We start from the raw sequence: 15,208 nt of genomic DNA, 5'->3' as shown, positions 1-15,208 counted from the left end.
ATTTTGATTTCGTACTCGGAGTTTTGATCTGTATACGAAAAATTATGCGGTTAATCTTGTAATTTGCGAGGATCCTAATGATTTTCAATATGATAATTGTCAAAAATATTTACTCGATCGAACGTGAGCTGAAGAACTGAATTTTTGTTTGCTTGAATTCTTCTATTTTATTTGAAAGTTTATATTTAATTAAATATTTAATTAAATTATATTTAATGAAACATACTTCAGAAACCAGTCTTTGGATAACTATCTTAACAATTTACTTTTGTACAGTTGTTCATGAAACCCACATGGAAATGGACTTAAAATGAAATTTAAATTCTGATATTATTTTATAATTGCTTTTCTAACGGCTTTCACATAATGGTATTTTACTGGACTATGGATGAACTTTAGTGACAAATTATATTATGGTAAGTAATAATATTTCTACTTCTTTTTCATGCTACTTCATTTATAAGGTATTTCATTTTTGCATAAAGCTGCTATCACTTTAAACATGAATTAAAACCATTCATTCTTTCATTTTCTGTATTCTATTCCATTTTTTCATTCCAAATAAAGCTTAAATATTCATAGGTACATTATTTTCATTGTTCATATTGACCTTTACTCAGAATTGTAAATAGAAAATTTCAGTTAATTTTTTAACTTTAAAAAAAGAAGTATGCTATATTATTAATACTTGTGAAATTTCGAAACAAAATATAGGCAAAGATAATGAATACATTATATCGATTTAAACTTTTTAACATTTAAAATATTCCAACTGATAATCACTGCCGTTTTGTTTTTTCAAATAATGCATTGCATATTATATATATCAAAATTAAAGTAAACTGATGTATTTCTTTATTTTCTACTTAAATTTTAGAAAGTAAATAGATATACACTAAATGTTGAAATTACATTACTGTCCAAAAATATTGCTTTAAAAGTTTACATGCTTGTAGAAATTAAAATTGCTTGATTTTTTAAACTTATATTTTTATATTTCAGAAGGATTATACAAAAAAAATATTTTGTACAAATGTAGGGAGCTTTTGTATATGTTTATAAAAAAATACTTAAATTAAATTCATTACAAAAATGTCTGAAATAAAAATATCTGCTGAAGTCAAGAGATTTTTCTGCCTTTTAGAGCTAATTAATATATTACCTTAAAGTATGATTTCCTTAATGCTTTAAAGTATATATCGCCTTAAGTTATGCTTTCCAAATCTTATCTAACCAAACATGATAAGTCAATTTTTATTCAGTTAAACATTTTATTTTCATTCTTCTTCTTATGTGATCTCTTTTTATTCTTGACTGCATGTTAGCATAACTTATTAAAGTATAGTATATTTATAAAGACCTAGTTGAATATTACATGAATGTTAAAGAATCTGCAGGTCAACAATTAATGAAACTGACAGTTTGTTTTTTCCTTCTGATGAAGGTTTGTTTTTCCTTCTGAGGAAAAAAAAATTTCAAAATTTTAGATTACGATTTATATAATAAGACCTAAGAATACGGTTTATACAAAAGAAGGAAAAAACAGGAACGCAAATTTATTTTTACCTTTATTTCCTATTTTATTATGTTCTGCAAGCCTTTTCTCTCGATCAAATATATAAAATCTATCGCTCAAATAGCGAATTCCTTCGGTTTTTCTATATTATTTCGTTAAATTTTGAACTAATTTAAAAAAAAATCATTTAAATGAAAGCGTAATGTATTTTGGCTGCTTTAATGCAGTTTGGAACCGAAACATCTTCGTATGAAAGCAGAATCAGTATAGTTTTCAATTTTTGTGTCAAACTAAAACTTTTTCAAAACACTCATTTCTTTTTTTATGAAGATGTTTTAATATTAAACTTCCTTTATTCTACAATTTAGCCGAATTGATGTGCATCAGTTCCTTAGAGCTTTTCGCAACCATTCTTGGGTATGTTACGATACTTAGTCAACAAACGTCATTAATTTCACAACGCGCATGCGCAATCAAGTTTAATTTCTGAAAATGAAATTAATATCGACTTGCATTTTTTTAGTTATTCCAATAACTTTTATTGTTACAAGACAACCTTTTATGATGATTATTTATCGTAGCAATTTTACTCGTTTCCTTTTATTTCTGGGGAATCAGATATCAGTTAAAAGAGAGTCAGCCAAGCCTTTTAATTTTATTTACTAAATGTTGATCAGAAAGTTAACTACAACCGCATTCAGCAGTTGGTGCTAAAGGATAAACATATTATACGAAGGAGTTTCCTGATTTTTGATAATTACTAAAAAGGTTATTTGAGGCTTATTTTTACGTATTTTTTTCATCGATATAATGGTTAGAGTCAAAAACGTGACATGGGCGAAAGACCCAATCCGACTGCCAAGAGCTACAAAATCTGTCGAATTGTTGACTGAATGCCGAAAGCCTGAAGAGGCTAAGCCTACTGATATTAATAAGATGATTGAAAAGCCCGAAGAAGGTAAGCCTACTGATATTAATAAGATGATTGAAAAGCCCGAAGAAGCTAATTCTGCTGATACTAATGAAATGATTGAAAAGCCTGAAGAAGCTAAATCTGTTGGTACTGGTGAGATGAATGAAAAGCCTGAAGAAATTGAGTCTGCTGGTACTAGTAAGATGAATGGAAAGCGAAAGGCTGAAGAACCTAAGAAGAAGCCTAAAAAGCGAAGAGCTAAAAGATGGTATCCAAAAAGGAAGCCTAAGAAAGGAAATCCGGCAGAGGAGCAAACTGGAAAGCAAAAACGTGGTGCATTAAAATCTAAAAAAAAGCAGGCTGGAAATCAAGAATTTGAAGAAGATGATAGACCTAAATATGTACCACTGGATAGGAAATTATTAAAGGATTACACATACCGTTTTGTTTACGATCTCTTCAAAACGGTCCGGGATATGAAAATGGTACGTGTAGATGAAGACCTGCCTGATACCGAAAGTTATCCCCTGAGATTCGAACAGAGTCATAAGCGTATAGTAACGAGATACGTGAGTTATCAACTCGAAACTTTTAATCTAATCATTGAAGACTATGTTTTTAAAGATTTTCATACTGAAGCCTACAACACTTGCAGAGAGCTGTTTGAAGATTTCTACAAGCCGGACGCTTACTCAGAAATTGGATTTATGTACTTTTTGAGTGCAATGGCTTATTTAGCGTTTCATTTCGGTAACGAAGGGAAAAATGGTGAAGCTTGGAATCTCGCCTTCAATTACACAGTTAACCTGGTGAATCAAGTACTGGAAAATTCCAAGTACCAGTACGATTTTACTGAATCATCTTGGTAAATTAGTTCCCATTATTTTGCTATTCATTGATTTACTGTCACAAATGGAAATTGTATTTAGAATTGCAAACAGTTTTTATGATTTTTTTCTGGTAATTAACATTTTAATTTTGTTGGTTTACAGCTTGAAAATTATATACTTTTTAATTTTTCTGCTTTTATAATACATCTTCTGTAATATTATAACTTTAGTCTGTAATTTTACTATTCCATGTAGGATTTGTATGCATTATCATCCATTTAATTAAAAAGATTAAAAAACTTCTGCATTTTCTATGTCTGAAATACTACATAAGTTGTCTTTTTTAATATTATTATGCTTGAATTCCTACCTTCTATTTGTGTAATTTGGATTAATTTACCAACTGTCCATTATGCTCCCATCCACCCGTAAGTAAACCTACATTATTTTTCTATTCCTCATTTGATTTCGATTTTTATCATTCAGACGTTCATATTAAATCGATTTTTTAACTGGCTGGCTTTAAAATTTAATAATATGTTTAGAAATAATTTTTGTTTACTTTTTAATTTATTTTTGTTTTTGAGAGCCTTGCAATGTTTGTAAACAAAAATTAAGAGTCACCATGTTTGCCGACAGTAATCCCATTGGATAAAGGAGGGAAGTGGAAGATTTACGATTATTTAACAACCAGGAAAGAAGGGTGAACATAGCTGAGGGTTGAATATCAAAGTGACAAGTGTCATATCCAGTTAGTACTGCCTTTGTTGACATTTAGAAATATGCTTATAAATATCGAATTCTGATGTGAAATTAGTTGAAAGGAGAAATACATTTTCTAACAAATCAGTATGAATCAATCTTTTGAAAGAAGAGTTTATTTTGTTGGAAAAATAAGGAAGAAAGGAAAATTAAACTTTTTGATTAAAATTCTCTTTTCATTGTCTGTAGTATTGCATTGTTATACAAATGTAGCTTAGAGAAAATCGGTTTCAAAAAGAAAATGAATACTCTGAGATTTTTTTTTTTTTTTTGTCACTGGAAGAAAAAATAGAATTATTTTCTTTAATTATTTATATTATTACATTTAAAAAATATTTATATAGCCATGAAAATCAAACTTTTACCTTACTAAAAATCTGTGACTCAATTACTTTGTCAAATAATTCAATCCACTTATGCCTTTCCCCTTTTCATTTTTATTAAATTTACCAAAATTTTGAAAAATGATGAATTTAGAAACAAAGATTATTTATTGATCAAGATGGTGTGAAGAAAATTGAATAAAAAATATACATAAATGTATAATTCTTAATTTTAAAATAAAGTTGCCTTATAATATCTATGTATATAGTCTAATTATACTATAATATATATATATATATATATATATATATATATATATATATATATATATATATATATATATATATATATATATATATATATATATATGTATTTTCTGAGATTAATTTCAATAGATTAAAAGGCAGGAATCTACAAGGCAAGACATTTTTCAAATATAATTCTATTTAAATTTTGTTTAAAAAATTAAATTTTAAGATTGTTAAAAAATTATACAGAAATTAAACTGTCAACTTTTGAACACTTGTGAATTGTCAACTAAGTAAACACAGTATTTTAAAGCTAGGTTGATTATATAGTTTTTTTTTTTTTTTACTATTATCTCTAATGGTACCAAATTACTTTTTAAAATATATGTGTGTTTATATTATCATATAAAAATTTTAATAGCATTTTCATCATATAAAATCAGTTTATATGTATGAAGTGCTTGCAGTTTTCACATGACAATCCCTTATCATTTATTTGAATTATTAGCAAAGTACATTTTTATATTTAATTTGGAATTAATAAAGAAGTTTCTAGGTTTTAAATCACAGTTCTGATTACATGGTCTTATTTTGTTAAGCTTAATTTGATCAAAAATCACACATTTGCATTTTATTGCATTCCTTTTTGCAAATCATATATGCATTAAAGCTAGCATTTTAGAAAGAAAACAGGATTTGCACAAAAACAATATAAAATGTTTGATTTTGCACATTTCTCTTCAAACAAGTTTTTAAATCCCAAAATATTTATTAAAATATGACCTTTCATTAATAAAAAAAATACTACAGAATGGTTGAAAAGGCAAAATTTGTTTTTACTTCCATGTAAAATAAGCTGCTCAATTCATCAGTTTAACATATATATATATATATATATATATATATATATATATATATATATATAGAAAATATAAACTATACTGATTTTTTTAAAAGATATACTTCTCAGACAGAGAGCATTACAGAGTCATTACTAAGCCATATATATTTGCAGCATTTCCTGTTGAAAAGAGAAAATGTTTCAATTTCACTCTCTCATATTTGTGTGTGTGTATGTGTGTTTTTTTAACTGGTTGCTTTTTGGAAGAGTTTATTAAATTGCAGGGAGCTACTAAATTGGAAATATATTTCTAAATGAATAACTGACACATAATTTCTGAAAAAAAAATATCTAACATTGACATTATTTACATTCTAAATCATCAAAAATTTTCAATTTTATCAAGTTTTTGCAACAAAAATGTACTTCTATTCTGTCAAGAATTCAAATAATGGTTTAAAATTAATTTTGGTTAAAATCTGATCCAAAACATAACATATAAATACATTCACTTGGTAAAACCCAGCATGTAATACATTAACTTCTTATCCTTGAGGAGTTTTGAATAAACTGATTATATTTTTATTAATATTCTATAATCAGAATATTGTATTGCTGGAAGCACTCAAACGATAATTTCGACAGATATCTTAGAAATAAGCTAACTTTAATTCATCTAAAACTTCAGATTTCTGAATTGACTTAAATTTACAAAATTACAGTAAGAGATAGTAATTGTTTTTATTTTAAATGCTCTAATTTATAAATAATAGAAAAATTTCTAAAGAATTGCATATAATTTTAAGCATCCAGTTTTTCTGATAAAAATTGCTAGATCATTTGAATTATACTATTATATTAATGTATAGAGTTTTGATACTCACATTTAATTTAAAAAAAACACCTTTTTTTTTTTTACTTAACTCTTACTAAGATTTTGAAAAGTTTATATTTTACCAATTATCATCAATTTGACTGCTTTTCCTGAAGGTACAAAGTAGGATACAATGAGTGTTCTGACAGCAAGCATAGACTGCAGCTTGATATTATTTTTATTAATTAAAAATTACCTTAATTATTAATTAAATAATTTGAAATATTCATTAATTAAATAATTTTATTAATTAAAAATAATTTCCTCCCCCAGTGGTTATTCTATTCCAATATTTAAAGGTGTAAAAATACAATGAAAAAGTTGTTGAAAAATTAATTCATAAAATCATGTAATAACTTCAGCAGCCACAAATGCTATTAATATTCAGTTTTAACACATAATGCTGTTTTAAAATCAAATTAATTATTATTATTATTATGAGATAGTAATATGCCATCAACTAACATTTAGAAAAATATTGGTAATTATTCTTGCCAAATTTTTTCATAAAACTAAAACCTAGATGTTTTACCTCAATTCTTAATGAAATGCTCGCTAATTAATCAAATTTACTAACAAATTAAACAAATTTTCTCTATTAAGCTCAAAGTATCTTCTTAAGTCAACCTCAAAAATATTTATTCTTACCATTACTAGGAAAAATTGCTCCTTTAAAAGATTAATATTACATTAATGAACAATCTATCTCAAGAATAAGACAGGAATTTTGAAAAAATAAAAATAACTGTGATCCTGGTCATTAACTAACATCCATATTTCACAATAAAAACAAAATCATTCATATAATAGAAATATCAAAATAGGCTACTGTTTGTGATATAAATATTAACTCTTTATCTATATTACCATATTTTAGATATAGATGCTCAAAATGACATACAAAGCCACATGCTACAACTATATTGATAAAAATAACTACAATTTAGAAATGTTTCTGATTTGTACAGACTGAATTGTAACCTCTTTATGTTGTAGGAAACATCGCCAAATGTGCCTTGCAACAATCAAATCAGCATGTTGAGAGAAAATTACTATATTTAAATTCTTAAAGCAAATTCAAATAACTAGATTCATTTTCTGAAATTGTGTAAAGTATGCACAATATTGCTTTCCTTTTGGTCAAATATTTAAATTGTTAATTACTTCATTTGAAATTTCAGTGTTTTAATAAAAATCTAGCAAAATAATATGAAGGAATTCAAAATATTTTTAACAACTCTCTTGAATACAATTTAATTCAAGGCTTTAGTTTACATGTATTATAAAACAATTTTATATTTCAAAAGAACTCCTCTTATGTTCTTTAGACACCCTTAAAAATCAATTCAGATGAGCATTTTTAAATATATTTGATTATAAATGTACATGTTTTCAGAAACAAACATAAAAAATACACAACAGTAATTTTGAAAATTAGAAATTTCCATTGCAAAGGGTACTCAGGCATTATAATGGTAATTCAATATATATATGCATTATGAAATTTTATTTAAAAAAAGGATCCTATCTTAGGTTTCCTTTGGTGGTAATTTAAAAAAAAAGTTACGAAATTACCTTCATGCTAAGTTTAGTAAGTATTACGAAATATTTGAAAATATTTTATTTCATCCAAAATTGTAAGATATTGTTTTGATTTTGGAAGGAGAAAACATCTTTATCATACTTGAGCATTCTGATAATGCATTTATTGAAATATTATACGGATTTTGCTATATATTTTTAAAAAGACAATAGTACTTAAATTATTACAAAAAAAAAATGAGAGCTATTTTCAAAATTTATAGACATTTTTGGCTATTTTTGTTGAAAATACAGCATGTGGCATACAAACCCATAATAAAAATTCATAATTGAATCTTAAGCACATGAAGAAACTTTTTCATGAATACTAATGTGATGTTTTATGCTGTATGAAACAGGTAAAAATCTCTCAACACTAAAATTTTTGTTGAATTTGGAATATTCACAGCGTGTGGCATACAAACCCATAATAAACATTCATAATTGAATTTTAAGCATATGAAGAAACTTTTTCATGAATACCAATGTGATGTTTTATGCTGAATGAAACAGGTAAAAATCTCTCAACACTAAAATTTTTGTTGAATTTGGAATATTCACAGCATGTGGCATACAAACCCATAATAAACATTCAAAATTGAATCTTAAACACATGAAGAAAATTTTTCATGAATACTAATGTGATGTTTTATGCTGTATGAAACAGGTAAAAATCTCTCAACACTAAAATTTTTGTTGAATTTGGAATATTCACAACATGTAGCATACAAACCCATAATAAACATTCATAATTGAATCTTAAGCACATGAAGAAAATTTTTCATGAATACTAATGTGATATTTTATGCTGTATGAAACAGGTAAAAATCTCTCAACACTAAAATTTTTGTTGAATTTGGAATATTCACAACATGTAGCATACAAACCCATAATAAACATTCATAATTGAATCTTAAGCACATGAAGAAAATTTTTAATGAATACTAATGTGATGTTTTATGCTGTATGAAACAGGTAAAAATCTCTCAACACTAAAATTTTTGTTGAATTTGGAATATTCACAGCATGTGGCATACAAACCCATAATAAACATTCATAATTGAATTTTAAGCATATAAAGAAAATTTTTCATGAATACCAATGTGATGTTTTATGCTGTATGAAACAGGTAAAATTCTCTCAACACTAAAATTTTTGTTGAATTTGGAATATTCACAACATGTAGCATACAAACCCATAATAAACATTCATAATTGAATCTTAAGCACATGAAGAAAATTTTTAATGAATACTAATGTGATGTTTTATGCTGTATGAAACAGGTAAAAATCTCTCAACACTAAAATTTTTGTTGAATTTGGAATATTCACAGCATGTGGCATACAAACCCATAATAAACATTCAAAATTGAATCTTAAACACATGAAGAAAATTTTTCATGAATACTAATGTGATGTTTTATGCTGTATGAAACAGGTAAAAATCTCTCAACACCAAAACTTTTGTTGAATTTGGAATATTCTTGAATTTAAATAGGAAAATTTTTTTCATCATTTAAAATATAAAGGCTTCCTGCTATCATTTCAATAACCATAAATAATTTTCAACTTATCAACTCCTTTACGGTAAATAAATATATTAGTAATAAATATGTTTAATTACAGTAAAACACGAAAAAAAAATTTTTTTTTGCCAAATGTCTCAATTGAAAAAGCGCTTTATCATATCGATCATAATCTACTAATTCAGTTTCAGAAAGTTTGCATAAGGTTTCTTCCTTTTTGTTATCATTATTTCCTCACTAAAATTTTGAGTACTTAAAAAAAAAAAGACAATTTTAAACTCAATTAATTAAATATAATTAGAGAACATAAATTTCACTTAAAATTGCACGTGATATTTTGCTTCCATCAAACCTGTATCTGTTTGGTTAACATTCGCGCCAAATCTACACGTGAAGGAGATGAATCTTCCAAGTTGGAGCCCTGACATTGCTAAGATGTTCTTTGAAAACTATTACTCGTCAGTTATCAACTATTTTTCAACGCGGCAGATGAAACTTCCTTCTTTACAAGCTTTGAGCACTTACTAAATGATAGATGGATACTTCTGGAGAAACTTAAGATTTATAATAGGCCGATTACATCTTACAGATATCTTCCACCGAAAAAATTTCTCATAAATAAGCATCCGTTGTAAGCCTTTCTACAAGTGCTGAGTTTTTGCAGTATTTGTTAACTGTAGTTGTTCGAATTCATTGAATGATGGAAATGAAAGCCTCCGTTGATTTAAGCCACAGAAACAGCATGATATCCATAGAAGATGAATCCCAGACCTCTCCGCTCGCAAAATAACAGTAATTAATCATACGGTAATAATTTTCAACAGAAGATGGATTCCACATCTCCCTTTTCTCACATGATTTACTAATAATTACAGTAATAAATCACAAAATTTGGAGTATTTAATCGTGTAGTATAATTATATCTTATAAAATTCCACGCCATTTAATAAATTTATTAAAAGATTAGCCATCTACAGTACGCTTTAATCATGAAAAATTTTATTTGAAATAAACATCTAACTCGTATTTAAAAAAACATATTTCATTCCATAATCCATACATATGGTTAAATAAAAATCTTTTTGTACTGAAATAATTGTAATTCATTGTAAAATATCAAAAAGAGTAAAAAATTTTAAAAATTCCAACTGAAAAAGACATAAATAATAATCTAACATGTGATACTTTTAAAAGCATTCTGGTAGGTTTAAAGAAATCCTGCACCATTTACACTGACAGGGATCCAATTTTTTCCAATTTTTTTCTGAAAGAACACTAGGTACCTTTTGGGTAAATTTTCCTTTCTTCTGAAATGGGAGGATTCTGAATCTACTCAATCGCTCCAATCATCATGAATTTCAAAGCCTGCATTACCCTTAGCCATTATTGTGTTTACTTTATGCGTTTCTTCCTGTGAAACATCATACTTTATGTTTGATTGGCATTCATACTTTATGTTTACAAGAATGAAATCTGACTGGCTAACAAAAATCGCCGTGGGATGAACATTCTTGCGTTGGGGCGGTACAGACATCTGGCATTACAATGGCTAAGTCCTTCCCCAAACAGCTCTCATGTAGCTTTGAAGCAAGATGTTATCTTAACTAATCAGACCCAAAGATTATTCGTTTGGGGTTTCAATGAATGAATGAATTATCTGAGACAAAATTTTTAGATAAATGCATCTAAAAAGAAAAATTTGCTCAATATGATAAAAAATTTTCATTTCATAATGCCAGAAGTTAATTTCTACGAAGTAATGCGTACATTTGTGAACTTCATTAATCTTGTATTGAGTCATGATTCATTAAATTTTTGCTCTGAAAAAGAAAGGTTTTGAATTTAATAATTTATATTTTTAAAATAAAGAATTTCAGTTTTGTAATATAAATTACGAATTATTTTTTAAATTATATTTATTGTTTACTCTCATTTATAACAGAATTAGAATTACATAATTAATTGAAAATTTAAAAAATGCGCTTTTTAGGATTTATACAGAAATATGAACTTCTTACACTGAAAAAACAACACGAATTCTATAATTGTGGTCTCAATGAAGTGAGCCGAGTAAAAAATTCCAATTTTTAAAGCCTTTTAAAAAATTCACTTTTAAGACGGTCCTTTACCCCACTCTCTTATAGTTTTTATACATTGCAGTATCTTCTAAACTTAAGAAATAATTACCCATTATTAGATTTTTTTAAAAAAATTGAAATTTATTGAAATTTCTTTATTAAATTCTTTTAGATTGTTTGAACCACAAATATATTCGTTATAGGCCACATCCAAATAAGAAACTTTCACGCATTGGTAGCAGTGTGCAATTAATTTAATCACAATTCCTTATGCAATAACATAAAGAATAGTGCCGCATTTGCTTTAACATTTTGCTTATACAATATTTCCATATATGTAGGACCCAGGAATTGATGGTCAAGTCTAGTGGAGCTACCGAAAATCCGAGTACCGGCTCAAGTACCATCCTCGTCATTTGACTACGCTCAGATCTGTCCTCAAGAGCTTTTATTGCTTCAAAAAGAAATATTAAGCCAAAAGTCAACCAGGATGTATTGAAGGAAAAATTGAATTTTCGTGCTATTCGCCGTTACTTTGGCGTATGAATTTATTTTACTTTTTAATTAAATGCCACATTTTACTAGGGGAGATAAACTTATCTTTATACATATCAGAACTTCGAAGTAATTGTAGTACTTTAACCTTGAGGTATTTAAATAGGTCAGCGCAGTTTCTAATTTTTTAAATAATTGTTTCTAATGACTTAATTGCAATTTTCAGAATTCCCTAATTAGGTACACGTGTTAGAAATGCCATTGTAAGACGTAGCAAAAATAAATAATTCCATAGTATTGATTGGAATATACATTTTCTAGCAAAGAACTATTTCTTTTAAATCAATACTTATTTCAGTCAATATTTATTAATGCATTATTCCTTTAAATATGTGATTTAATTTTTATCATGAATTAAATTGTTTTGTTTCATAAAAATGTGTATCTATGTTATTCTTGCATGGTATCTTAGATGATTCATTTTTATGTTTAAAATTCTAAAAATGATTAAAAACTTGCCATTCACAGCATTTTCTAGTTTTCAGGCATTTTATTTAAATACGGATACTATGATTTTTTTAAAATCAAATCTGGTGTGATGCATTACTTTTTTTTTTCTACATTATATCATTAATTACTGCATCGGCGGAAAATGTACCGAAGCTTCATCCATCTTTAGAATTCCGCTCTCTGTGAAATGTTATTTTATTCATCAATTTTAGTTTGCAATCACGATCGTCAAACCTGACGCTTCATGTCGAAACACTACATAAACAAGGGCAGCTGTGAAATGTTTATACAGTTAAACCTGCTTATGTGCGGTCTTTTTTTTTATGCGATTTTATTCTTGTGCGATTTCTTTATGCATTATATGAATTCCAACGATGTTACTATTATATAACAGTTGTAATATTTTCTATCAGTGTACATATGTACACTAATACAATGTGTATGGTATACGATGTTTGTATATATCACATCTACTGATTCCAAAATAAAATAATAAATATATTTCAAAAATAAATCAACATTAATATCTTGAAATGATGAAAGTAATTTTGAACGAGTAGTACTGAATTATGTGCATTTAAAAAATTTCTCCATGCTTAAAGTGAGAAATTTAATTTAAAAAATGTTTCCACGTATAATTTAATTATTTCTTTTATTTGGAAAGCACTTTTTCATTATTTCATAAATCTTCGACAGATTTTTTAAATGAGACTTTTTTATGCGGTCCTCCTTCACCACATAAACATTTTTTTAATATTCTTTATAGCTATTTATGAAGTTTCGGAATGTTTTTTTATTGCGATTTCTTTTATGCGGTTTCTATCTACCGCGCAAAAACAGATTTGACTGTATATCATAAAGAGAAATAATATTTCCAAAAATATCAACTTGCTGAAAATCATGTTGATTTGTGTCATTTATAAGATCTGGATTCCAACCACGGCATTCTGAAGGCAAAACCTCGATTTCAAGTTTGGAATACAAGTTCCACTGAGTACTGAAAATGCGTATATGGGTCTTGTGCACATAAACATATCCATCAACTATGGGCTAACATTCTTGCTTTAGTATAAATTAACTATATTTGCATTTTCCCTTTTCTATTGCAACTGCAGTGTCCGAAAATAAAAACTGTCGTTAAACTGTATTTGTATTGCCCCTTTTCTATTGTAACAACAAGGCCGAAAAATAAAAACTCGTACTTCAAGCACTCCATCAACCTACTGTACATCGCCATTATTACTTCAGCGTGCTAGCTTAGCGTTTGGGACATTGTATTGAAACTTTCCCTAAAGTCAAAATAAAATGGTAATTCTTCGCTCCAGAGCGATTTTTTTTTTCCAAAATAGAAAAGAACATCTAGGTACATGAATGTAACAGACTCAGCTTTAAAGTTATACTTTTTACGGATCATCCATCTATTTAATCTTACGGATCATTGATCCATTTACAAATTATGCATCGTTTATATGTTAAAAAATAATGAAAAAATTGGAAACTCCTTGACATGATATTTGCACTGATTCGATACAAGAAAGCTCTGTAAAAATACTTTCGTCAGACGTTTCCACGCTCCGAGTGAAGGGATAAAAAATTGCTGACCAAAACAAAATCTTTTAAAATATCCCTATAATTGCCTTACCTAAATTCGACACGTATAGGAAATTGCTACCAAAATCTCACAGTATTGTATATTCACAGGGATAATATTTTCACTAGCTTTTCCTCATTTCTCTTGTGTCGTTCTGTGTGATGTGCTCGTCGTTTATGTTTGTACATAAATCATGCCTCCCGAGATGAAATAAGACGAAGTTAAAAATTCAAAGTGTCTTCCCTGTCTTCGGCCACGATTCTGCCTCAAAAATTATGTTTATATACACACACACACACACACGAACACACACACACACACGAATGCGCACACACACGCGCACGCACACACACATATATATATAAGCACAAAAACATTAAATTTTATTTTTATCATTTCATTACTGACATACACTGCGTAAAAAAAGTAGAAGGACACTTGATTTTGTAACAATAACCGAAAAATATTTTATTTTTACTAAAATTTTTTATTAGAAACATTTAACAAATATTTCAAAAATACAATTTTAACATCAGAATTATGATGTTCAAACATAAAATATTAATGGGAACAAAAATAGTTTCTCTTTTTTGAAACTTTGTGAAAAAAGTAGAAGGACAGCATTATAATGAATGAAAAAATAGTGACTTTAATAAGGAATGGTCTTCCCATTCGCCTTTATAACTTCAAATATTCTGTTTGGAAGTGAATTGTATAGAGTTTGAATTTCATTTTGACAAAAATTGTCCCACGAGTCATTCAATGCTTCTTGAAGCTGAGTTTGCGAATCAAATTGCCTTCCTCAGCATAAACTCGACGAACTAGCATTGCCCAGATGTTTTCCACTATATTAAGATCAGGACATTTGGCTAGCCATGATAAAACATCCACATTATTTGTTAGGAACCAATTTTTGACTCCAATCGCGGTGTGAATGGAAGCTCCGTCTTGCTGAAACTTCTACTCTTCACCCCCCGTGTCAGAGGCATAAGGAAGAAGCTCGGAATTCAGCACTTGAATGTAGTCTGTATGTTTTTGCCTACCATTTAAGAAAACCAGACTTGTCCTTCCTCCGTATCCAACAGCCAACCAAACCATTAAACTCCCTCCTCCCATTTGT

Source organism: Argiope bruennichi, chromosome X2 (genome assembly GCF_947563725.1).
Source record: "Argiope bruennichi chromosome X2, qqArgBrue1.1, whole genome shotgun sequence".
NCBI classification, from domain to species: Eukaryota; Metazoa; Arthropoda; class Arachnida; order Araneae; family Araneidae; genus Argiope; species Argiope bruennichi.
This window is presented reverse-complemented; position numbering follows the sequence as displayed.